Below are 24,568 nucleotides of genomic sequence, written 5' to 3'. Positions count from 1 at the left end.
TATAGCCCCACCAAAACCATCACCAGCAACAGACAGGAAATCATGTTATTGGTTTCTTGTATAGCATTCTAGATGATTTCTTATGCATCTATAAGTAAATGCAAATATACATCCTTTTTCCTTTCCCCTTTTGGACAAACGGTAGCTTGCTGTATACATTGATTTACACTTTGATTTTTCATTTTAATACATAAAACTGATCCTTATTCTTTAAAAAAAATAGCTGCACAGTATTCTATTATGTGAACGTAACATACGTTAGTTAGCCCCACCAATAGGCATTTAGGCTGTTTCTAATTTTTTGTGATTACAAATAGGGCTGCAGTGTATAACCCAGCACATGTCATTTCACACGTGGTGCAACACTGTAGGATAAATTCCTATAAGTGGAACTGCTGAGTCAAATATTATGTACATTCTCAAAAGTCTTTGCAGACTGCCCTCAGAGGTTGTACCAAATGGAAATTTCACCAGCGAGGTATGAGGCAAGGCTCTGTTCTCCAGCCTCACGCCATCCCCTAACAAAGGGTATTAGCAAATGTTTGGATTTTTGCCAATCTGATAGGGGTTTCAGTGTAGCATTAGTTTGCATTTCTTTGTTTATGGGCAAAGTTGAGCCTCTTTTCAAATGTTTATGAACTATTTGGGTCTCTTTTTCCATGAACTGCATGTATAAATATATCATTTTAATTAAAAATGCTCATCTGGGGTATTCCCTGGTGGTCCAATGGTTAGGACTCGGCTCTTCCACTGCTCTGACCCGGGTTCAGTCCCTGGTCAGAGAATTAAGATCCTGCAGCCAAAAAAAATGCTCTATCTGTGTATTCATTTATTTATCATGTAAGCGCTTCCTACACACCAACTCTCTGTTGGACATTATAGGCGCTACTGTAGGTAAAGGGGTGAACGTGGGAGACTCTGCCCCTGCTCTCCCAAAATGTGTGAGCTGGTGGAAGAGAAGGATTTTGAGCTAAACATTGAACTACTTATGGAATACTTACATACATGTACATATTTGTGCATCTGTATATGTAATTTATACATGGAAAAATACTTGGTAATACACTATGAGTTAACAGAGATGATCTTGAGTAGAAGTGATATTTTTCCTTTGTGCTTTTCTATATTTTCTGAGCTTTTTGTAATGTACATACATTTTGTTTGCAGTTAGTTGATTTCTCCTTTGTTCATTTTCTGTAATTTTCGAAGTTTTTTTTGTTTTTGCAAAGAACACGTATGACTTTTGCATTTAGGAAAAAGAGCAAAGTGATATGAAAACATTATGTACAGGCACACAAGTTTACATGTATTTTAGACAGAAAAAACACAGGAAAAAATGTTCTTTCTGTATGGTAATGAGGACACTGAAGAGAAAGATGTAGAAATCTATTTTCAGAGCTCCTAAGTGGCTGGCCAGTGTTCTAGGACTTCCCATCCCAAATTCCAGTGCAGACCACCAGTCACCAGAAAAACTGAGGACCTGTCTCTCCTCAGCTGGGCAACCTCATCTGCATCACACAAAACAGGAACTGAGTAGTTACGAGTCTTGGAAATCTGGCCCCAGGGACCATGGCTGGGAATTTCCCTTTTCGGATGCCAGCTTGAGGCTTGGTGTCCAAGGGCGACCCCTGTTGGTGGAATTGTAATATGCCCATTATTTGCGAGCTGCTATTAGGATTGGCATCCCTGAGGTTTTATTTTTTTGTGGGGTCTGCTGGAAGCCTTAAAGCCAACAGCCACTCGCTCCTTACCCCAGCTGCTTCCCAACTTTCCATGCCCCCCCTTGCCCCAGGTTTGCCTGCTGTTTGCCTGGGAAAACCAAGTCTGGGGCTTGAAGGATGAAGCCACAGTTGTGGGCAGCTTTTAAACATCACGTGGGCAGGCTGCTATAGGGGCAGGGGGCTGGCTTTGCTGGCCAGAGGGTAGAGTGCGGTGACTCTTGCTCTAAGTGACAGACTTGGATCCTGCCAGCCGACTGAAAACACCAGACTCGGGCAGCTTATGGGAGCAGCGAGCAGGTAGGCCATTCTACTACAAGAATGTGGTTGAGGCGGGCAGCAGCTCACCTGAGGAAGACAGGCTGGAGGCAAGTTCACATGGAGGAAAAGGGCAGGCTTTCTGGGTGGTATCACACCATTTAAGAATATTTCTTCTCTATCTGGAGATCCTGCCCCAAACCAGAAAACCCAATGCAGCCTTTCTTGACCAGCTCCAGTGTCTGCATGTATAAGAGCAAGACCTTGGCGTGAGGAAAGTATGGGTAGTAATTATGCCAGAGTCATGTCGCCAACGTTCATCCAAAAAAAGAACTACCGGGCTTCCCTGGTGGCACAGTGGTTGGGAATCCGCCTGCCGACGCGGGGGACGCGGGTTCGGGCCCTGGTCAGGGAGGGTCCCACATGCTGCGGAGCGGCTGGGCCCGTGCACCGCGGCTGCTGAGACCGCGTGCCACAACTACTGAGACTGCATGCCACGACGGCTGAGGCCCGTGCGCCCAGAGCCCGTGCTCCACAGCGGGCGAGGCCACCGCAATGGGAGGCCCACGCGCCGTGGCGAGGAGCGGCCCCCAGTCTCCGTAACTGGAGAGAGCCTGCGCGCGGCAACGAAGACCCAGCGCAGCCATAAATAAATAAATTTATTTTTTAAAAAAAAGAACTACCCACATACCCCGTCCATCACTGAGTGATGAGTGGAAGTGCTGAATGGAGCTTTGCCTGAAGAATCTGTTTTCAGACAAGCAGAGCCTGTTTGTAATTCATCAGCATTGCTCTTTTTCCCCGGGGCACTGGTTTATGATAAAGAAAGCTGGACACCAAGGAATGTGCTGGGCATTTCTGTGCTTTGAGAAAACATGACTAAGCACTTCTCAGAGCCCATCAGCAGACAAGAATCCTTCTTTACTATTTCATCTCTCGGACGCCTGTGGTGCAGGCTTCTCTCCAGAGACCTCATTCCTTGTAGGCCCAAATCTACTCTCTCCTGATGGGAGAGAGAAGAATCCCACCTATCCCTCTCATTGCTCTAAGCAAGGCTAATTCAAGGCTGACCCTTCTCCACCTGTACCAAATGCTCAGCATCCTCCAAATGCTTGTGGGTCCTGGAATCTGGGGGGTCCTCTTAAGAAAGAAATCAGGAATTAGGGTACGGCATGGGGCACTTGGGTGGGTTCCTTCTAAATTTGCTGGAAAGGAAAGGCTGCGGAGGGAAACCTACCATAGGACCCAGCTCATTACCTCCCGAGAAGTCAAGAGAGTCAAGAAAGAGAATCCTGATAACAGACCTAGTGACGGTCAAGATCAGCTTTCTGAGAAAGGCCTGGAGAGAGAGAATGCATTGCTTCCCTAGCTTAACCAGGTAATCAAGGTTTCTGTCCCAGTGCAGAAAACATGGACACAGACTCCAGCAGCTTCTGTCTGACTATGGCCCCAAAGCCCAGACATAGATTCACAAAGCGGTGTGTGCTGCCTAGAATGAGGGCTGTCCCTGCCGGGTTGGTTCTCACATAGCACTGGCTGGAAGGGAGAAAGGAATAGATCTCCTAGGAGGACTCCAGTTAAACAGGTGAGGAACTGAGTTGTAAGCTCCAAAAAAATGGGAGGGAATACAACAAACAGAGAAGGAGAGTAGAGGGCTCCAAATCATAAAGTGAGTTAGTGGCGGAGTTGAGAGGAGACTCCACGTGCCCCAGGGATCTGCTATGGGCTCTTTCCACTAGTATTGTTTCCCTGGGCAGGGGAGTATCTAGAGCAGTCATGCCTTCTTGCTCTGACCCTTGAGGACCTCAGTCTGTCCAGTTAGAGAGGTACAGAGCTCTCTCCCACATACGGGAAGGATTCTAACTTACTGAAGACCTGCTGTGTGCTAGGTACCTGTACTATTGTGACCTCACTTAAATCCTACCAGTCAGTAAGGAAGCATCAGAGAACGCATTTTCCTGATGAGGAAACTGATGCCCAGGGAGGTTAAGATCCATGTGGGCAGTCACATACCTGGCGTGTCTGACTCTGGTTTCAACCCAAGGCCCCACGCCTTTTCCTCTCGGAGGGAATGCTAGGTCCTAGACCAGGATCTCTTTCTAAGGTCACTGTCTCCTTACTAAATGCAAGCTCGTGTACCCCACGCACAGTGAGGCCAAACAAACCGAAATGTGGGAATTTGGAGCAGAGAAAGGTTTACTGCAGGGCTATGTAAAGGAGACAGGTGGCTTGTGTCCCCCCAAACCCAGAACTCCCCAAAGGGTTTCAGCAAAGCATTTTAAAAGGCAAGGTGAGGGAGGGGCGTGGTTGGTTATTGCAAACTTCTTGGTGTAGGAATCCTTTGTTCCTGCAGCTGTCCACCTAGGTCAGGTCACGATGTTCCTGTAAATCTCCAACAAGACAACTGTTATTCTCTGTTCTGCAACTTTCTATCTCTTTATGCATGAAAAAGTGTCACACTCTTAAAGGTCAGAGGTTTATCACGGGCTATCCTGTATATTTCAGGTTACAGGCAACAATGTTAACTCGAAGCAAAAGTAATAGAATACACAGGTTAAAGTAAAAGAAACTGATCTAATATTGGGTCAGATTTGTTCTTCCCTATTACACTCTAAGCTAAAACAAGATTTTGAGGCTTAATAATCTTGAACCTTATCTCCCCGCGATTCTGCTCCAGACGCGGGACTTTCTCCTCCATAGCCTCTCCTACCCCTGGACGCGAGTGGGGTTTTAACCCTGCGCACCGGCGACCCTAAGCCCTCTGGGTTCGGAGAACAGGCTCTGGGCGGCCCGCTGCGGCTGCTCCATCCGAGTCCTGGGCTCCAGCGCCCTCACCCGGCTGCTGCCGCGGGACTCCGCGCGCCCGGGTTCCGCAGGCTCGGGTCTGCGTCTCCCAGAGCGGCCGCCAGAGCCCGCCCGGGTCCGGCCGGGGCGCGGGGCCCCCGCCCCACTTGGGCAGGGGGGGAGCTTCAGTGGGGGGCGGGTCGGTGGCGCGCGGGCGTCAGGGGCCCCGGGGAGGAGTCAGCCCGGCGCGGCCGGCTGAAGCGGCAGCTCGCTATAAAAGCCGCCGCTCTGGCCGGCGGCCGGGGAGCGCGGGCGAGCTCAGCGCGTTGCAACCCGGCTGAGCCTGGCGAGAGCAAGCGGCGCGGCGGGCGTCGGCGGCGGGGCGCTCGGGGCCGAAGGAGCTGAGCGCGGTCAGGGGCTGAACCCCGCTTTCCCAGACGCACTACCACTCCGCTTGCCCACGTCCCGGGAGATCGCAGGGCCCGTCAGTGTGCCACCGACCTCTTCGGCCGCTGCGCTTCTGGCCCGCGAGGCGTGCCACTGTCTTGGCTACCGACCGGGAGGTAAGAGGGCCGGGCTCGGCGCGCCAGGGCTGCGCGTACTGCCCAGCCTCAGAGGGGAGGGCAGACTGGGGGTTCGGCGCCTCCACCAGTGATAGGGAAAACGTTACCCGTCATTGGCTTCTGTTTGTCCACTCAGTGCTGTGCGGTCCGCCTCTGTCTGTCTGTCCACGTGTCTGTTGAGGGGCACACGTCCTTGTCTCTGTCCGCTGTGGGATTTCTCTGAGATCGTGTGAGCCTTTGCAAGCAGCAGGTGTCAGGGGCTCCAGTGTCCCCGGAGCGCATCCAGCCGGGGGCAGATACCGGTTTTCCTTAGCGTTTCCCCGTTCTGAATGTCTCGGGGGGGCTTGCCCCCAAACAGTGTCTTGCCGAGGAGGGACTGCTCCGAGGGTCAGGTCGCGGAGTCCAGCCCACAAGGAGCCGGCTCACACTGTGCATAAGTGGGCGTGCATCTGGCAACAGGTCTGCGCCCTGCTGCTCGGCCTTCAGCACGGTCTTCCTTCTGGTTTTCCCCTCCGCTCCCCGCTGCCTATACGGTCGCGCACTCCCTTACGGCGCTAGGCACCCAGCATCGCTCCGGCACGCGACGGGTGGAGGCGATTGAATGTTAGATGACACGAGGGCCCCTGCTGCTGTTTAGGCTGAGATCCCCAGCCTGCCATCGCTGCAAGAGGGTTCGGCGGGCCCTGGCAAGGGTCGTCAGCTCCAAGAAAGGTCATATTAGGTTGGGAAGAAAGTCAGGGACCTGGTGGAGCGCAGGCCAGGGCCGTGGCCAGGTCTCCAGCTCGCCGCTCTGGGAACCAGCGCCAGAGACATATTCTGGAATAGCCCCGGCCGGACGCATGTGCTCTTGAGAAAGGAGCTCAGGGCGCCAAGGTCCTCCGCCGCAGACTCGCTGTCCGCGTTCTCAGAGACGGCCGCCGTTCCCCAAGGGTCCAACACTACTGCCGTCCCCGGCGCGCCGCCAGGAGCCGGGTTTGAGGTCCTGAGTCCTGCTTCATGCAGCCCACGCTGCCCACAGGTGAGAACTCCCTTTTTAAACTAACCTTTTGATGTGTGAGCCAGTGCCTGGCTGCAGCCTGGGAGCGAGTCTCTCTCTCCATTCCGGCGGTCTGGAGCGTTATCCCGGGCGCGCCCGGGGGCGGGAGCCGGCGGCTCTGCGTGCCCAGGCGCGGAGCCACCATGGACAGCTCCCAGCCGCTTCCTCCACTCCCGGTCTGTGGCCCTGGGTCTCCCGGGGAAGTGGTGCGGCTTTCCTCCCAGACTCAGAGTAGGGGCACAGGGCAGGAGGAGAGGGACCACTAGTCTGCGGGAGCCCTCGGTGTCCGGTCCCAAGGCGACGTGAGCCACTCAAAAGGAAGATAAAGGGAGCCTGCGTGGTTTGTGACCGGCTGCTAGATCAGCCTGCAGCTCAGCTCTGTACAGGACCTCCGGGATGCTGCCGCTGGTGGGCTTCTTTGGCTTTTCAGCAGCCCCACGGGGCCCTCCGAGGTGTTACGACTGTGCGACGCCTGAGCGTTTGACTGAGGCAGTGACACAATGCCAGACCTAATTAGGGACCTCCCTCAAACTGTTTTCTGCGCATGATGTAGGGTCATGTTCCGTTTCATTAAATTATTTAGTAAATATGGTACTGGGGGGCGATATTAGTTTCACAGTTACAGTGACAGATGGAGAAGAATCGGACAGAACACGTGCATAGAGAATGAGTTTGGATGCATTTGCAAAAGCAACTATGCTGTTTTCCGATCCTAATCATTTCCTCCCAGGTCCATAACACTTATAAAGAAGCTTCCATTGGTTCCTCTTTAGCCCAGTAGAGGGTTTTTCAAGTTGGTTGCTTGGAAACAGGGTGGAGAGAACCTGTAGGGGTTAATCTGAGTAAATTAAACATCTCCCTTCTCTGATAAGAAATGACGTTGGCTGGGGCTCTTGTTTTTGTCATTTTCACCTATACAGAAGTTGTATCTTCCTTCATTTTAAAATTGCAGGAAATTCAGAAGATCTGCTTCTGTTTGTGACTGGTGAAGGCCCATGGAGAGTAAAAACAATTAAGCATCTTTATTTATTAATTTTTGGAGCAGCATGTGTGACTTTTCAAAAGTCACTTAAGTTCTGTGTCTGTTTCCCCATCCGTAAACTGGGGACAACACAATCTACCTTGCAGAGTTGCTGATGAGAATTAAGTAGCACAGTGTAAAGCACTTATACTGGTGCTGAGCACAGAGAAATCTCTTAAAATGGTAGCGATTATAGGTATATTTTAAAGACGGTTGTGCGCTGCTTTTGACTTATGTTCACCAGCCCTCTATTCTCTTTCTTAACACCTACTAATTGTTTGATAGGCACTCCAGCTCCACTTTATATTCATGTTCGAGAACTTGTTGATGGAATTGATGAAAGTGCTGAAGTTGATCACAATGTGGAAACAAACAAAACAAACAAAACTCGTTCACCAAAGAAAACTGGAAGAATTTTTGCATGAAACAAATCAGTTGCCTGTTTTTCCCACCTGTACCACTTGGAGAAAAGATAAAGTAAGGAATTTTCAAAATCTTATCACAGCCCTCTGGTTGAAATGATCAATTCTTCCTGATTCTTCTCTCAAAAGAATGCAGGATCTTCCAAGGGGCCTCTTTGTCCTCTTGAAGGTGAAGTTCCTTTGGGTATTGATGGAGATTGGCCTCCACAGCCCCATTTCTGGATTCCTGCAGGATGAAGTGAGGGGTTGCTGCACTAGGGCAGCACCTGGTCTAGGAAACCCCTGCGAGGTCATTACCAGGCAGGAAGCACATTCCCCTGTGCTTGAGCCTTGCTTGGCTGTGAGACCCTGACCAAGACACGCACTGGCTCTGCCTGGTGCATTTCCACTTATTTGTTCTCAGATAGATTTGAAAATTTCCTCCAGCTCCACCTTCGGGGGTCTGTCTGGTAGAAATCCCTAATATGTGACACACCACAGAAGTTTGGATAATGGAGTTGTAGTGGGTCCAATCTTACAGTTAGATTTTTTTTTTTTCCCACAAAATGTATGTGTGTATGTGTGCGTGTCTCTGTGTGTGTGTTTCTGCCAGTTTCACATTCTGGGGCTCTTAAATTTTCCATATTTTTTTTTTTCCTCAGTAGATCAGAAGTCATCTTAGCTCCCTCCGTCTGAAAGGAGTGGAACTGAAGGATGCAGTCCACAGATGCTGGGAATCTCTCTGTGACTTCTGTCTGCCGGGTAATGTGAATGGAGCAGGACGTGGGCCCTGGCTGACGTTTAAGTCCTGGTTCTCTTCTCTGGACTCCCATGCGGTTCCGGTTTCCAGCACACAAGACTTTCTGGTAGGGAAACTGTTGAACTACAGAACACTTTTGGAATCTAGGGGCCAAAGGGGAGGGGCTGGCGTGAGAATCAGAAAGGGGCTCTTCACAGATCCTGGGGCATTCTGCCTGCTGCAGCAGTGTCTGTGTGGCTGGGGCGGACGGATCAAATGGCAAGAGTGACATTCAGTGCGGAAGGCCGGCAGGATGAGAGGGGTGAATTCAGTTACTCTCAGCCTCCTTTGAAGCCCGCCGCTTAAGCGACCCCCTTCTAGTACCTTCTGCGGTATTGACAGAGGAGCACAATCTGACAGGATAAAAACATTTCGCACTTGTAGTTATAAATCAAAAGAGAAGTACAAGCATGTGTGTTGGGTTCCTAAAAGGAACAAAGTGGTGTTTATGGGTTGCCTTCACAAGAGCCTATATCCATGAACAATCTAGGCTACAGCTCTCATTCCACACGACGGCAGATACCCAAGTGGATCATCTCATCCCAGGAAGGCATCAGTCGTCTCCTTTTGCTTGGCTTTTATCATTACGTGGAGGCAACTCAGTTTCCTCTGAGTAGGGAACAGGAAAGGATCGCATTCTTACTCTCGTATCTGGTTAGGTTAGTAGGAGGTTAGGATGGTAATGGGGGTGGAGGGAGACTTCTCCCCTTTTACTGTTTCGCCAGCTGGGCCCTGAGCCTCCTTTCCCAAAAGCCTGGCATGTGGATATTTCGTTAAATTGGATAGGACTCTGGTGCCTATCATAGTGACTCTCATTATCTGCACTTCCAGGGGCCATCCTAGTCTCTCTGGTAGGTTCCCTATCCTTCTTTTTCCTCTGTCTGCTTTGGTGCGAGGCTTCGTTCAAACCTGGCTCATCAGAAGAGAGGCTGCACGCAGAGAAATGTCATCAAATATACATTTGCTTTCTGCTTAGTTCCCTCGGTGCCAGGAAACACACTTCCCCACCCGGAGGGAGAGGAGCTGCTGCTCTCCCCTGCCCCTGTTATTTTCCAGGGCCCCTCTCTAGGCTCAGCTTGGTTCCAGGCATCCGAATCCATCCTTCACTTCCCACCCGCCGCAGGTGTGGGAGCCTTCGGTAGGGGGAGGGTGAGTGGGGCGCACAGGCAGCCGGCCTCCCCCACTGGCGCTTACCCAGAACAGGTTTCCTCTCTCTATCTCTGGACAGCCTGGCTCCTTGCATGGGGATATTGCTGAGGCATTATCTTTGAATCTTCTGCAAGGACAGCCACATGATAGATCGAACTCGGGTTTAAAGTGCTTTGACCAGACAACTGCTTTTGAAAACCCTGTGTGTTTCTTTCCCTCAGCTGTCCATAAAAGAGCTTAGCCACGAGGCATTTTGTGTTACAGGGAAGGCACGTCTAGAAACTGGTCCTTCCGGCATGTAAAGTATCTGTGCCAGACTTTTGCCTCTCCTGTTTCTAGACATCACTGGAGGAGGGGGCAGGAGGGCTGCAGACTTTCCCAGGAAGCTGCTGCACTCTTTGGCCTTTTCTGGGGTCAGGAGTTCATGCTGTTGGCCTGAGACTTTATGGCTATATGGCATGGACCCAGCCCATGGGACTGAGGAAAGTACAGTGGGCAGGACTTTTCAGACTTTCATAGGCAAACAGATCACAGGGGTGCTTGTTAAAATGCAAGTTCTGATCGGGTAGATCTGGGCTGGAGCCTGAGCATCTGCATTTCTCACAAGCTCCCAGGTGAGGCTGCTGGTCCATGGAGCTCCCTTTGGGTCGCCAGGGCTTACATCGCTGCTGACCTTCTGTGATGCTAACTCAACTCTTTTTGGTGTAATTTAAGTCCATTTCTGATGTCCGAGTACATGGGGCCCAGCTGGCCTGTGTCCTCCTAATGACCTTCTAATGACCTTTCGAATTCTTGGAGATAATTATTGTCACTCCTAAGCTGTCTTATCAGTAGACTAAATATCTTGAACCCCTTTGAGTTTCCCCTTTTCCTGGTCATAATAAATTTTCCAAAGCTCTCTGGACCGAGTTACTTTTAAGTGCAAGACCATTGTGCAAATGGCAATTTATCTTTGCCTGGCAGAGGCATTTGAATGTAATTTTGGTGGTATTAAGAGATCACTTGGGGAATTTCATCTCACTCTGGTTGCAGACACTGAGAATGCCTGTTTACATTTAAACAACTTTACTTGACTCTAAAAATCACAATTTCTTTTTTTTTTTTTTTGAACCTGAAAATGAAATTCAAGGCTCAATTATCTTCCTCAGCTGCCCTTCCTGTAGCCTTCCTGTGGGGATGAGCTGGTAATCAGAGATGCCCCCTGCAGCCCAAGATTCAAGGGTGCAGTTGCATTCAGTCACCCACTGCCGCATCTGGAAGCAGGGAAGAAACCGAGTACAAGGTTTTGAGCATCTTCTACAGGGCAGGCCCTGTGTTAGCCACTGGGGAGACAGAGCTGCATAAATGGTCTCTGTCCTCCAGAGCTAACAATCCCGTGGGGCGAGCAGACATCAACATCAGCAGTTGCCATGCAGTGTGACCGAGGCTAGGACAGATGGGTCAGGAGGTGCGGTGGGCAGGGGGCCTGCCGGGGGAAGGCAAAGCCAGGGGACATCCCAGGAAGCTTCCCTGAGAAGGGGCATGAGAAGAGGTGCGTGTAGAAGGATTAGCAGGAGTTCACAGGGATTTTTCTGGTGAAACCAATGTGGGGAGTGGAGTTCAGAAGGCATTCTACACAGAGAGGGGACCATGGGGAAAGATCCAGAAGCATAGACAGGCTTAAACCTTTCACCTTTTGCAACCCTTTAGCCGCACAAAGCTCTGTACCTGAACTGCCCAGACCTTGGGCCACGCCTGACCAAAGAGAGAGAGTCCTTCGGGCAGCTATACGTCTCTGGGGCCTTTTGTTTCTTGGGCCAGTGGTTTAAAATGACTTTAACTATATTTTTTCCATAAAATCTTACTAAATCCTAATGTACAAACCAGAGGAAATGTGGCTGCGGCTGGGAGTAGGGGTTTGGTTTTTGTCTTGAGGTCCCCAAGGGATTCCATGGAGCTCTATGGGTTCCAAGGAACACAGTTTGGAAACCTCTGTCCTGGAGCATTTCCTTTTGCTTTTGGCAGTCACATTAAGAGTGTTATCTTAGTCTTACCGTGGTTTGTCTTGCTATGTCTTCTTCACATTCTAGATATCTTGCTGGTTGTTGTGTCAACAATTTTCAATGAAAAGAAACCAGAATTATCCCGTGTGACACTCTAATAAACGTGGGGTATGTGGCGTATGGGTGGGGAAGGAAACGTGGCAGGTGCTGTTTCAAAAAACTCCAGCCGTAGAGGACCACTGGAGGAGGAAAGTGGAGCTGTGAGCTTCTTGCAGAAATGGGCTTTTTATTATCAACTTTGTTACTCAATCTTTTCTAATCTTACAAGGTTTTTCAGATGCTATAAAAGCTGGCAAGAAAAAAACAGCATATTTCTAGAGTATAAGACTCAACAAATTTTACCCAGGATCTTGCATCCCTTTTCATCGATGTAGCCAAGAGTGAGTTTTGAAAAGAGACTGTAAGCCAGAAATATAAGAATGGAAAAGTTCCCCTGGCCCAGGGTGAGGCGGAAGGTTTCAGTTTGAGCTGGAGCTCCTGTGGGCATCTTACAAAGCTCTCTTAAAGGAGAAAATGGATACTCTAAATGGGACAACGCCCAGAGAAAGCCCCACCCCTCACTGACGGGTGCTCCCAGTCCTTAGAAAGGGATCTGAAGAGCTCCCTCTGTTCACAGAGCCAGCTCCAAAAACATCATCATATGACTGAGTTAAGGTGATGAAAGTGAGGCATGTTCCGTCTGGAGAGCTCCACTGGGTATGTGAGGAGCCCTGATGGAGGGAAGGGGCAAACGAGGGTTCCCTCCAGGACGGGCATCTGTAGTCGTCTGGGGCTTGTTCTGCTGCCAGACCAAAAAGGCGTGGAACTGGGCAGTGTCAGGGAAGGCCGGAGAGCTGGTGATCAGCAGCGTCTGTATCCAGATGGCCTCGTGTCCAGAGGTCTTGGTATCAGCCCCCATTGCCTTGGAAACTGGAACACCCGGACCTATGGACTTGACTCCCAAACCGTGGGGATTCAGCTTCCCCTTGCTTCCTAAGATGGGACTTAGGCTGGGACGGATGACCAAAGACACTGGTTCCCTAGGTCCCACAGGACTGTCTAAGGGGTGGCCAGTGATGAGCCTGAGCTGTCCACTTGGATGCAGAGGCTGCTGCCCGGCTCTCACCACACTGCATGCCCTCCTTCCCTCCACTCCCCTGAGGGGGCAGTGGTGCCTGCATGTGGGCAATGAGGACACTGATGCCCAAGGGTACAGAGCTGGTACAGGATGACATCTTGGGTGTCTGTCTACCTCTTAGTCCAATGCGTCACTCACCCGCCTTCTTTCCAGGGCTCTTGTCCTTGCTGAGCGGTGCGGGCCGTTATTCCCAGCTTGGTCTCCTCGAGTCCCCCAAATTGCTGGGTCTCCAGAGCCTCCCAGGGGACAGCGGGCATGCCAAACTGTTCTCCTTCCTGTAAAGAACAACAACAATGAACCTCAAAAGGATTGAGCTGGGGAGCAGATTTAGGCAAACTGTTAAACTTTTTTCGTTTGAAAAACAAACTGGTGGTTTATGACGAGCCTGTTTCAAAGCTGACTGTGTTACAGCCCCTGAGTAATTCACTCGTATGCTAATTTTCCAAAGGCTTGGGTTCAGGAAAACCTCAAACATAGTGGCTAAGTACTTTTCCTTTCCTCGAAAAATTGTGTTTATTTTGGGAGGAATTTAATCCATATGTTTCAGATCTATTTCCATGTTACTCAGCAAAAGGTTGTTATTTGCCCAACATTGCTAAGCCATGAGTGTGCTTGGGCCCTTTCTCTCTCTTTCCCACAGCTGTCCCCAGGCTCTACCCAATGGGCGCTCACAGCTGAGCCCCGGCCTTGTGGCTGGTCGATTCTATAGCCTTTTATGAGACGCAAGCAAATGTAGGTACTAGAGGTAAAAAGAAAAATCAGTAATACTGGTTCTGTCTTTATTTAACACTTTGATATTTGATTCGCGATAGATTTTTTTGCATTAATTTCAGTTTGTTAAATATTGCATTACAATATTAGCTATAGTGATGACTGAGTTCTCACCCTTCTCCCGACCGACCCCCTCTAGGGCTCATTCCTGTTGGGAGGTCAAAGTCCTTACCGTCAGTGCTGGCTCTGTTCTGATATTTTCTGATGCAGATATCAGTGCCAGAGACAAACAAGCTTTGGGGATACTAAAGGTACCTCCAGCTCTCAACCTACCTGTTGATCTGAACTGTAGAAGTCTTAGGGAAAGTGGAGAAGAGACATATGTGGGTCCTCTTTAGACGTCCATGTGATCTGAAGCTGATATTTTCCCTTCTCCGTTCCTTAACTTCCTTTTTGGAGAAGGAAGGAATTGTGGTGTCCCGTTGTAGAATGTTTTGCCAGTTAATGCTGGGCGGATGTGTCACTATGTCTGTGACTTCTTAAGAAGACACTGAGTTTACCAGATCTCTTAATTCAGTTCCTGGTAACAAAAGAGTAAGCAGTTGTGGGATTTGGGCTTCGGAACTTTCACATGCAAGGATTTCTTCTCATTTAAGTGATTTTGTAAAAATAAAAAGGCACAGCAATCTCGGTGGTGTCGATTTGGTTCACAGCTTTGAAGAAGCTGGGAGTTTCCTTTGGCCACCTAACTGTGGGCTGTGCATACACTTGAGCTTTCCAGGTGGCTGAGCTGAAATCTGTTTTCAGTTTTAAAATCGTTGGGCAATGTTGTTACAAATGGTAACATATAAACATATCCCAGGATTTTCTGAGAATGACCAGGTAGTGAAGTTCATTTTTACTTTAAACATTCCCCACATACAGTTACTTTAAACAAGAAGCTATTTTTAACATGGAAAAAAGATGATGCTTCTATTGAATCTTGCTTAATAGGCATGAACTTGAGCTTCTGCTCTGCTGAGGTTGCTTGAGGACGTCACCTCTCCAAGGTCAAGGGGAACAGAGAGGGGTAGAGTCGCACTTTGAATGGGGAACGTCCGCTTCACACAGGGCCCTTTGGTGGACTTTCTGGGAAACGTGGGGCAAGGCGAGGGTTTCCCCTCAGTGGGGAGCACGGGGCTGGCTCCCATCTCAGCCGCTCCCAGGATAAGACAGTCATTTCTTCATTCAGGGCTCAGAGGCAGAGACTCTTTTATGTTCTGTTCTATTCCCAAGGACTAGCGCATAGTAGGTACTCAAATGTGAATTAAATGTACAAATGCATGAGTCCTGACTCTGAGTCCCAACCCGCATCCCCTGCACCCCTCCGCGCCCCCCACCCCCCCAAGCATATGCTTTTCTCGGTGGAATAGAGTCGATGCTGAGTCTTGTGTATTCTGCTCTGGGAATTGAATGAACCCTGAGCCCGCCAATCACCTTCTCGGAGGTCTGTACTCTGGTGGCCCTGTGGTCCTTCCCATCAGGTTTATTCATATCCAGTGCTTCTTGAGCGCTTACTAAGTTCAGGCACCGTGCAGAGAACTTTACATACATCACCTCAGTTTATCCTCCTGACAACTCTGAGGCAAGTCAAGGCATCAGGTGGAGGAGACGCTGTGAGATGCACCTGAGGTCACTTGCCTGGATGTCATGGAGTTGACACAGGTCTGCGTGAGTCCAAAAACCCATGCTCTGATTAATGACTGATGTTGCCTGATTCTTAAACTTGGAGAAAGCACGTTTAGGGGAATATCATAATTCATAATAAAGCAGTTTGAGAATAATGGCAACCCAAGCACACTTGCTGATTCACCAATTCTTTCTGGACACCTGGGATTCAGAAATGACCCCGTGGCATCTCCCTGCCATGGAGAAGCTCCCAGTTGAGGAGATGGACAGACAGGCGTTCAGGTACCTACAGTCTGTGCTGTAAGGCAGGTGTGGACAATGTGGAAGCACTACAGATTGATGAGAAATAACTGCTGGGTTGATTGGGCCTTTTAAAAAATTTTTTATTTTATTTTATTTTCATTAATTAATTAATTAATTAATTTTTTTTGGCAGTACGTGGGCCTCTCACTGTTGTGGCCTCTCCCGTTGCGGGGCACAGGCTCCGGACACGCAGGCCCAGCGGCCATGGCTCACGGGCCCAGCTGCTCCGCGGCATGTGGGATCTTCCCGGACCGGGGCACGAACCCATGTCCCCTGCATCGGCAGGCGGACTCTCAACCACTGCGCCACTAGGGAAGCCCTGGGCCTTTTTTTTTAATTAAAAATTTTTTTTTCTTTAAAAATTTTTTTTTCTTTTATTTTTGGCCACAACGTGCAGCATGCAGGATCCTAGCTCCCCAACCAGGGGTCGAACCCGCTCCCCCTGCGGTGGAAGTGCAGTCTTAACCACTGGACAGCCAGGGAAGTTCTGATGGGGCCTTGAAGGAGTGTCCAGTTTGCTGGCCGGAGAAGGGAGGGTTCAGAAGGCAGGAATAGCCTGAATTAAATCTAGGGAATCTAGAAAGCAGATATTTGGGGGAAGGTCTAGGAGTTCCCTAGAAATAAGACTGTAAAAGTGGGGACAGGTGGTGATGGTCCTTAAAAGCTGAGTCAGGACGTTTGGCCTTTCATGTAAGTGGCTTTGATGAGGGGAGGGGTGTCATCAGTAGTTGGACATTAGACCACTGTCCCTGGTGGCAGGTGGCTTGGGTTGGGCTTGGGTTCCTCAGTCCTAAGGGTGGTCTTGGCAGGAAGTCCATTCCAGAATCCCGGTTCTCACTTGAGAATGTAGCTCCTAGGGCCCAGCAAAGGCAATAAGGAAAACTGCATGCCTACAGTGAATTATTGGTGCCCGGACAAGAGGGCAAGAGGGAGAACATTAAATTGGAAATATTTCAGGGATCTCGTGGCCCGAGACCCTGCCAACGTGAGGTCTGGTCCTTCTGCAGGTAGAGCTCCAAGCCTTTGAGAAAAATGTTCTGAGACTCACGAGTCTTCGGGATTATCCCTCCAGACTGATGCATCCCTGCTTTCTGTATCCACTCTCACTGTGGGGTCAGAGTGTTCTAGTCTTCACCCTGTGGCCTTTGTGCTGATTTTTTTGTAAGCACCTTCATAATTCTTCACAAATTCTTGGGCAAATTCCTAACTGCTTTGTTTGACTGACCTGCAGCAGAAGTGGTGGAAAGAATGTGGGCGAAAGGGACAGAATTTTCACGGGAGGCTCGCCTTGAGGAAGGAGAGAGCAGTCACTGTGAAAGATGTTAGTCCAGTTCAAATAGTCCAGCTTAAACTGGATGAAACAGATACTCTGAACGCTGTCTGGCCTGCAGAGGTGCCAGGGTGACCTTCCAGCCTTCATCTCTTCCCTGCCCTGTAGCTGCAATTAGACATTCAGGTGATTTCAGTGAACTAAACCCATCCACAGATATTCTCTTAGTGTTGCCCCTGTACCCAGGACTGTATTTCGTCCTACAGCAAATCTAAGAGGGCCCATCAAATGACCAGAGGAGAGAGAGGTCACGAGGTCTGGGGCTCTGCCCTCTGACAGAAACGTATTAGTTTAGATTCAGATCATCAATATCTCCAGGATGGTTCTAATCAGATGAACGGAGAGAAATATGAAGGTAGTATTTCAGGAAAGACTCCTTTAGATTTTGCTGCCTACAGAATTAACTTTTTTATATTCCTTCCTCATCATGTTTTCAAGCTCTTTAGCTTATACTTTCCTTATAGGATGTTAGAGATGGTGTCATGAGCTGAAAAGGGGCATGAGCTTTGGAGCCTCGCAGACCTAACTGCAAATCTGCCTCTGCCACTGATGAGCTCTGTGACCTTGGACAAGTTACTTCACCTCTTGGTGCCTTCGTTGTTTATTCACCCGCTAAAACGGGATGATTGTGTATTATTCTGAGAATAATCCATGGCAAATAATAGTGAAATAATAGATGGAAAACTTCTTAGAGGTGTGACCTGGTACATACGAGGTATATAGAATGGCATTTCTCTTCCATTTGTCGACAGACTTGATTGAATTAGTAGACGTTTTAAGTGGAGAGGGCTGTAACTTCTGGGGGCATTTTCAAACGTTCGGACTTCAGTAAACTCGGGGAAGTATCCAGTCCTGCAGCCACCATCTGAACGGCCCAGGCATGCGCTCCAGAGGTCGAATGCAGAGGAAAAGATTGTGTGCCAAGTTCAGTATCTGCGGGAGCAGGGGACTGGGTCCTCCTGGCTCACCACTGCCTCTCCAGAACTGAGCTGGTGCTTAACACACATGTATGAACGAATGACATTTTAAGTAAATTTAAAAAATTTTTATTGATGTATAGTTGATTTACAATGTTGTGTTAATTTCAGGTGTACAGCAAAGTGTCAGTTATATTTATATTCTTTTTCAGATTCTTTTCCATTATAGGTTATTATAAGATATTGAATGTAGTTCCCTGTGGTATGTAGTAGGTCCTTGTTGTTTATTTTATATATAGTAGTGTATATCTGTTAATCCCAAACTCCTAATTTATCCCTCCCGCCTCTTTCCCCTTTGGTAACCATAAGTGAATGAATGATATTTAAATAATTTTTTTAATTTTTAAAAATTTTATTGAACTCTAGTTGTTTACAATGTTGTGTTAATTTCTGCTGTACAGCAAAGTGATGGTTACACATACACATATATTCTTTTTCATATTTTTTTCATTATGGTTTATCACAGCATGTTGAATATAGTTCCCTGTGCTATACAGGACCTTGTTGTTTATCCATTCTATATATAATAGTTTGCATCTGCTAATCCCAAGCTCCCAGTACTTCCCTCCCCTCCCCTCCTCCCTCTTGGCAACCACTAGTCTGTTCTCTATGTCTTTGAGTCTGTTTCTGTTTTGTAGATATGTTCACTTGTGTTGTATTTTAGATTCCACATATAAGTGATATATGGTATTTGTCTTTTTCTTTCTGACTTACTTCACTTAGTATGATAATCTCTAGGTCCATTTCCGTGTTGCTGCAAATGGCATTATTTCATTCTTTTAATGGCCGAGTAATATTCCATTGTATATATGTGCCACATCTTCTTTATCCATTCCTCTGTTGATGGACATTTAGGTTGCTTCCATGTCCTGGCTATTGTAAATAGTGCTGCAGTGAACATTGGGTGCATGTATCTTTTTGAATTATGTTTTTCTCTGGATATATGCCCAGGAGCGGGATTGCTGGGTCATATGGTAGCTCTATTTTTAGTTATTTTTTTAAAATTAATTAATTAATTAATTTTTGGCCGCATTGGGTCTTCATTGCTGTGCGCAGGCTTTCTCTAGTTGTGGTGAGCGGGGGCCTCTCTTTGTTGTGGCGCGTAGGCTTCTCGCTGCAGTGGCTTCTCTTGTTGTGGAGCATGGGCTCGAGGTGCCCAGGCTTCAGTAGTTGTGGCACAGGGGCTCAGTAGTTGTGGCACACGGGTTTAGTTGCTCTGTGGCATGTGGGATCTTCCTGGACCAGGGCTCGAACCCATGTGCCCTGAATTGGCAGGTGGATTCTTAACCACTGCGTCACCAGGGAAGTCTCTATTTTTAGTATTTTAAGGAACCTCCATACTGTTCTCCATAGTGGCTACACCAGTTTACATTCCCACCAACAGTGCAGGGGTGTTCCCTTTTCTCCACAGCCTCTCCAGCATTTATTGTTTGTAGATTTTTTTTAATGTTCCAAATGTGATGGGTTTATTTTATTTTACTCTGATGCAAAACGAAAGATTCCACTACCGCACAGAGACCAATATATTACAAGGTCATGAAAAAGTGGTGTGGGACATGCAGGACGTGATGGACAACTGGAGGGTCGGGTCATCTCCTTTGTAACATGCCACTACACTGTCACTGAGCAACACACTGAAAATAACACTGCGGAACTGAAATGAAATGTGGCACGAACATGACAACTTCCGGGCATGCCTTCAAGCACACCTCCCTTAGGCTGGACTCGATATCTAGGCTTCAGTGGGAGGAGAATTACAATTCTTTGGAAGAATAAAAAGTTCACACTTTTGAAATTTCACAGAAGAATTTTAAGGCCAAAACATAGTGGGTTCATTTCTCTTCACCTCCAGGGACAAAGCTGATGCTTTATTCAAAACCACATTAAGCTTCTAGTTCAAATCCCAGCCCGACCTTGTGCCCTCCTGCATTGAAGTTCTTTCCATCGATTAGAGCTGACAGGGTCAGTTTCACTCCTGGTCGAAGGGTCTGAGTATAACCCAGTCCAATCAGGCTGGCATTATTCACTTTAGCACATAGAGAAATTCTACAATCCAGCTTGTACTTAGTGGCGATGCCGAAACGGGTGTTGTTACTGCCAGCCGTCCACGCGAGGTTTTTCTTCTCGTTCACCTTCTGGTAGATCAACCCTCCAAATTCAGTATTCACGTGAGTGTGCAGCTGGAAGTCTGCAGCCTTGTAACGCAGGGCGAAATTATTCTGTGACAGTTTGGAATTGGCTGTGTCAAAACTCATCTGACAGCCAGCAAGCCAACCTTCAATGGCCAACACAGCCCAGCCATAGATGGTTGGTCCAGAAAAATCTATATCAACATTACTGCCAAGACTGAAACAATCCCGTTTATCGGAGGCCTTCAATTTCCCACTCTTCTTTCCTGTGTTCGGTACAAATATGGTATCAAGAGTCAGTTTCAACCCTTCAGCCAACTTATTCTCCAAAGAGATTTCTGTCCCAAGAGTATTGTCTGTGTTCCACTTTTGGGTGAAGGTCAGGCCATAGTTACAAATCTTGTATTTGGTCTCTAGGTTGCTTGATGCTTTCCCTGTATCAGTGTAAGCATGACCAGAAGTAGAAAATTCCACTCCACTACATGACTTGGTTCTCAGATCTATTTTGACCATGCCAAATCCATATCCTTTGTTGAAGACATCCTTGGCAGCCTTTCCTAGGTCATTGTAAGTTGGTGTGTTACACGTATCTCCGACGAGAGAACCTGTCCGCTCAGCCAGGAGGGTGCGCCCGCTCCACCAGGGCACCGAATGTCTTCTTCAGAGCAACGCCATCCGCGCCTGCGCGGCCCCACGCCCGCGGCGCCTGCGCGCCCCGAGCCCCGCGTTGCGCCTGCGCCGGAGTGTCGCGCCAGGGTCGCGTGCAGCAGGCCCGAGGCGGACCTACATCTGCAGCCGTCCGAGTGCGCGAGTCTGCAGATTTTTTGATGATGGCCATTCTGACTGGTGTGACGTGGATGGACCTAGAGATTGTCATACAGAGTGAAGTAAGTCAGAAAGAGAAAAACAAATATATAATATTGCTTATATGTGGAATCTAGAAAAACAGTACACATGAACTTATTTGTAGAACAGAAATAGAGATACAGAGGTAGAGAAGAAACGTATGGATACCAAGGGGGGAAGGGGCGTGGGATGAATTGGGAGATTGGGATTGACATACATACACTACTATGTATAAAATAGATAACTAACGAGAACCTGCTGTATAGCACAGGGAACTCTACTCAATGTTCTGTGGTGACCTAAATGGGAAAGAAGTCCAAAAAAGAGGAGATATATGTATACGTATAGCTGATTCACTTTGCTATACAGCAGAAACTAACACAACATTGTAAAGTAACTATACGCCAGTTAAAAACAAAAAAGTCGACCAGTTTTTATTCTCAAAGGTCTTCTCAAAGCCTTTATAAACCACTGCAGTGTGAATCTCCGGGAGGGGAGTGGACTACCCAGCACTTCTCCGTAGAGGACCTGGTGAGACTCACATGCCGGGGAGCACGTGTTGGGGAAATTCTGGGCTCGATATTGATTAGTGGATGAGAATAAAAAACAAAGACTGAGGGTAATTGGGCCCCTGTGCCCCCAGATCCTTAATTGGTGCTAATTACAGTTTTATGAACACAGGTGTTACCTATGAATTTGAGCAGAAGGCTTTTTGTCAAGTTATCTTTATAATCTTTTATCATTTTATTTTGGGGACAAATTGTTGCCAAGTGGGTTCCTGGCTTGGGGGATTTGAACAATGGTCTAACCAGGGGTCAAAGACCCCTCAGAAGTTTATCTCCTCTTTTCTGCTATTGGTGACTTTTCTCTGGTTTAACCACTGATGGTCTATTAGCTCTACTTCGCTTTTAAGAGGGGGTCCTACCTTGTTCCAAACAGTTCCTAATCAGAAATTTCTCCCTCTTATTACCTGACACAAAGTAAGAGCAAGTTTACAGACTTGCCATAACTACATCCATAGGACTGTCTTTTCAACCACAAGTTTCTTCCTTGCTTACCTGGATTCATTCACTAGTTTATTCATGCACTTAGCAATTCACTGGAATCAGCTCATACTATTCCAGATGCTATACTAGGCCCTGGGGGATGCGGCAGTGAACAAAATGGGCCTTCTTCCTTCATGGAGATTGCAGTCTAGAGCAGTGCTGTCCCAAAAACAAATGTGTAAGTTGAGCCACATGTGGAATTCTAATTTTTCTAGCAGCCCCATCAGCACAAAGTCCAAAGAAACAGGTGAAGTTAATTTTAATAACATAACTTTATCCCAACTGTTGTCACTTCCATGGCTAATCAATATAGAAAGTATCAAGGTAGTTTACTGTCTTCTATTCATACCAAGTCTTTGAAAACGGTGTGATTTTACACTTACAGCGCATCGCCGTTGGGACTAGGTGTCTTTGAAGTGCTCATTAGCCTCAGGTGGCCACTGTTTAGAGAAACCTATAAGGAAATGCACATGCATATGTGATTTCAAACCATGGTTGGTGATACGAAGCGAAGTTAAAAGGTACCAGGAGAGAAAACAGTCGGGGCATCTGGGGAGCTGGGTGGTGGAGGGGGGGAGTGCAAGGAGTTGGGGGGGAGGAGAGTCTCTTTGAAAGAGCAACATTTAGGCAGAGCCTAGGAGGATGCTGTGGAGGTTTCGATAGACCGAGAGTGGGGCAGGAATGCCTCAGGCAGCGGGAGTGCATGGAGGCCTTGGGATAGGACCCGAGAGAGGCCCAGTCTGCCTGCGGCAGGGAAGGAGAGGGGCAAGGCAAGACTGGAGTAGAAGGTAGGGGAGGGGCGTGGGGTAGGGGGAAGATCGTTGCAGCACCCTTCAAACCATGTTCAAGACTGTGAACTTCGTTTACATGCGATGGAGTCATTCAATGGTTTTAAGCAAGGGAGTTACATTGTCTGATACTTGTTTTTCAAAAGGGCCCGCTGGCTGCTCTCAGATGACTTCCTGTGGGTGGGGTGGCGGTGTGTGTGGGGGTGGGCAGTGGTTGGCAAAAGCAGGAAGAGCACAGAGGAGGCTCTAGTGCTGGGCAAGGGGCGCAGGGATGGTGAGATGGAGGTGGAAGGAGAGCTGCAGGTGGATCCAGCTGGTGTTTAGGAGACACAGTGGACAGAGCTGGATGGTGGTTTGGACATAGGGTGAGGGAGAGGGAGGTGTCTAGGGAAAGTCCCAGGTTTGGGGGCTGAGTACCTGGGTGGATGCTGGGAAGACTGGAGAAGGTTTGGGTTGGAGATACACATTCACGACACCAAGGGTCATGACCAAGCAAGAAACCTTGCATCTTTTCAATAGGGGTTATTCATTGCTTTCAGAAAATCAATGACTTTTAAATGCTATGGAGTGTTTAATGATTATCTCTGAGGGTAAGGTATGAAATTGCTTCTGTTGCATTTTGCAGTTTATAATTGCAGTTATACACAGTTTGTACCAGAAAGTATTTCCATAAAGAGATGCTTTTTTCCCCCCCTACCACACTTTTAAAACACCTTGAAACAGACCTTAGCAAGGATTTTCAACAGAGATTTGGGTTAGCTTCTCTTTGCTGATTACACTTAGACCACAGAGTGCTTTGCAAAAGGATAAGATCTGCGGCGAAATTCAGTGTCACTAACGTGTATCCTCAGTGGGTCCATTTTTCGTCTTGGATAGCTCTGATTGAGAGTTTGAAACCCAAAGTTGTACTCCACAGGAGCCTGCCAGGAAATGAATGAGCAGGCTAGAGGTACTCTGGATGAAGTGCTCTTACCACATTTTGGTGTGTGCTCTGTGTCCCACTTACATGGGTGATAAGTCAGCAGTGCTTTTATCAGTCTGACTTTTATTGAAACAGATACCAGGGCCTTGAAGCTTTGAGTCAGTGCCAGGTGAATCAATAAAACCAGGAGATATGGCATTTGCTTAGCCAGTTTACTCAGCAAACACTTATTAATCAACCACTCTACACCAGACACAGAGCGTACAAAACACAATAATTCATGCCCCTACCTTACAATTCAAGGTGGGGTGGTCATGTGAGTAAAGGAGAATAGTAGAACATTCTATGTTCGTGCAAGGCACAGAGGGGGCAGAAAAGTGAGAGGACTCCAGTATTCCTGGAGGTCTTAATGCTTGATTGGAACCCTACGACATAGTGAGAATCTGTCCACCAGTCAGAGAAGGGCTCTTTGGACACAGGGAGATCAGACGATGTGTTTCATGAAAGGAGCTACCAGCAGTTCAATATGGCAGGAGTGTTTGGACAAAGCCAAATGGGGCAAGAGTTGAAGCTTTGGAGTGAGGGATGTCCAGAGATGGTTCTCTCTCCCTGTCTTCCTTTTGGGTGATTTTGTAAAATATGTGAAATCTTTTCGTGTAGTCCAATCTGTTGATCATTTCCTCCTGGATTTCTTCCATCAGTGTACAATTCTAGAGTCTTCTGGTGGTCCTGTGGGTTAATTTTTAAGCTCCTTGACCCGCGTGGAATTTATTTCAGTTCGTGGTGCAAAGACAGATTCTAACTTAGTTTTCCCCTCAATCAACTAACCTGTTATCCAAGCACAGTTTTCTTGAACAAGCTCTCCTTTATCCATTGGTTTGTGCTGCCAGTGAAAGCTTAGCTGATCCAGTTACCAATGTAAAAGATGGCAGAAATGTGATAAGGCTAGCGTGGCAGGAA

The 24,568-nt window shown here is 48.0% G+C and overlaps 1 protein-coding gene and 1 pseudogene across 3 annotated transcripts in view; one reads left to right on the top strand and one right to left on the bottom strand.

The window, feature by feature from the left end:
- Window positions 1–5,061: 5,061 nt before the first annotated feature.
- The window catches only part of CEMIP (cell migration inducing hyaluronidase 1), a 165,571-nt gene continuing 146,064 nt past the window's right edge, over window positions 5,062–24,568 (top strand). Inside the window, exon 1 of one of the 3 annotated variants that reach the window (XM_059059141.2) lies at window positions 5,062–5,323. The gene's annotated coding sequence lies outside the window, so the exon portion shown is untranslated. The remainder of the gene's footprint in view (window positions 5,324–24,568) is intronic. The other 2 variants (XM_067030042.1, XM_067030041.1) reach the window with 2 other exon arrangements.
- LOC131753618 (voltage-dependent anion-selective channel protein 3 pseudogene) lies at window positions 19,709–20,596 on the bottom strand (annotated as a pseudogene).

Source organism: Kogia breviceps, chromosome 3 (genome assembly GCF_026419965.1).
Source record: "Kogia breviceps isolate mKogBre1 chromosome 3, mKogBre1 haplotype 1, whole genome shotgun sequence".
NCBI classification, from domain to species: Eukaryota; Metazoa; Chordata; class Mammalia; order Artiodactyla; family Physeteridae; genus Kogia; species Kogia breviceps.
This window is presented reverse-complemented; position numbering and strand designations above follow the sequence as displayed.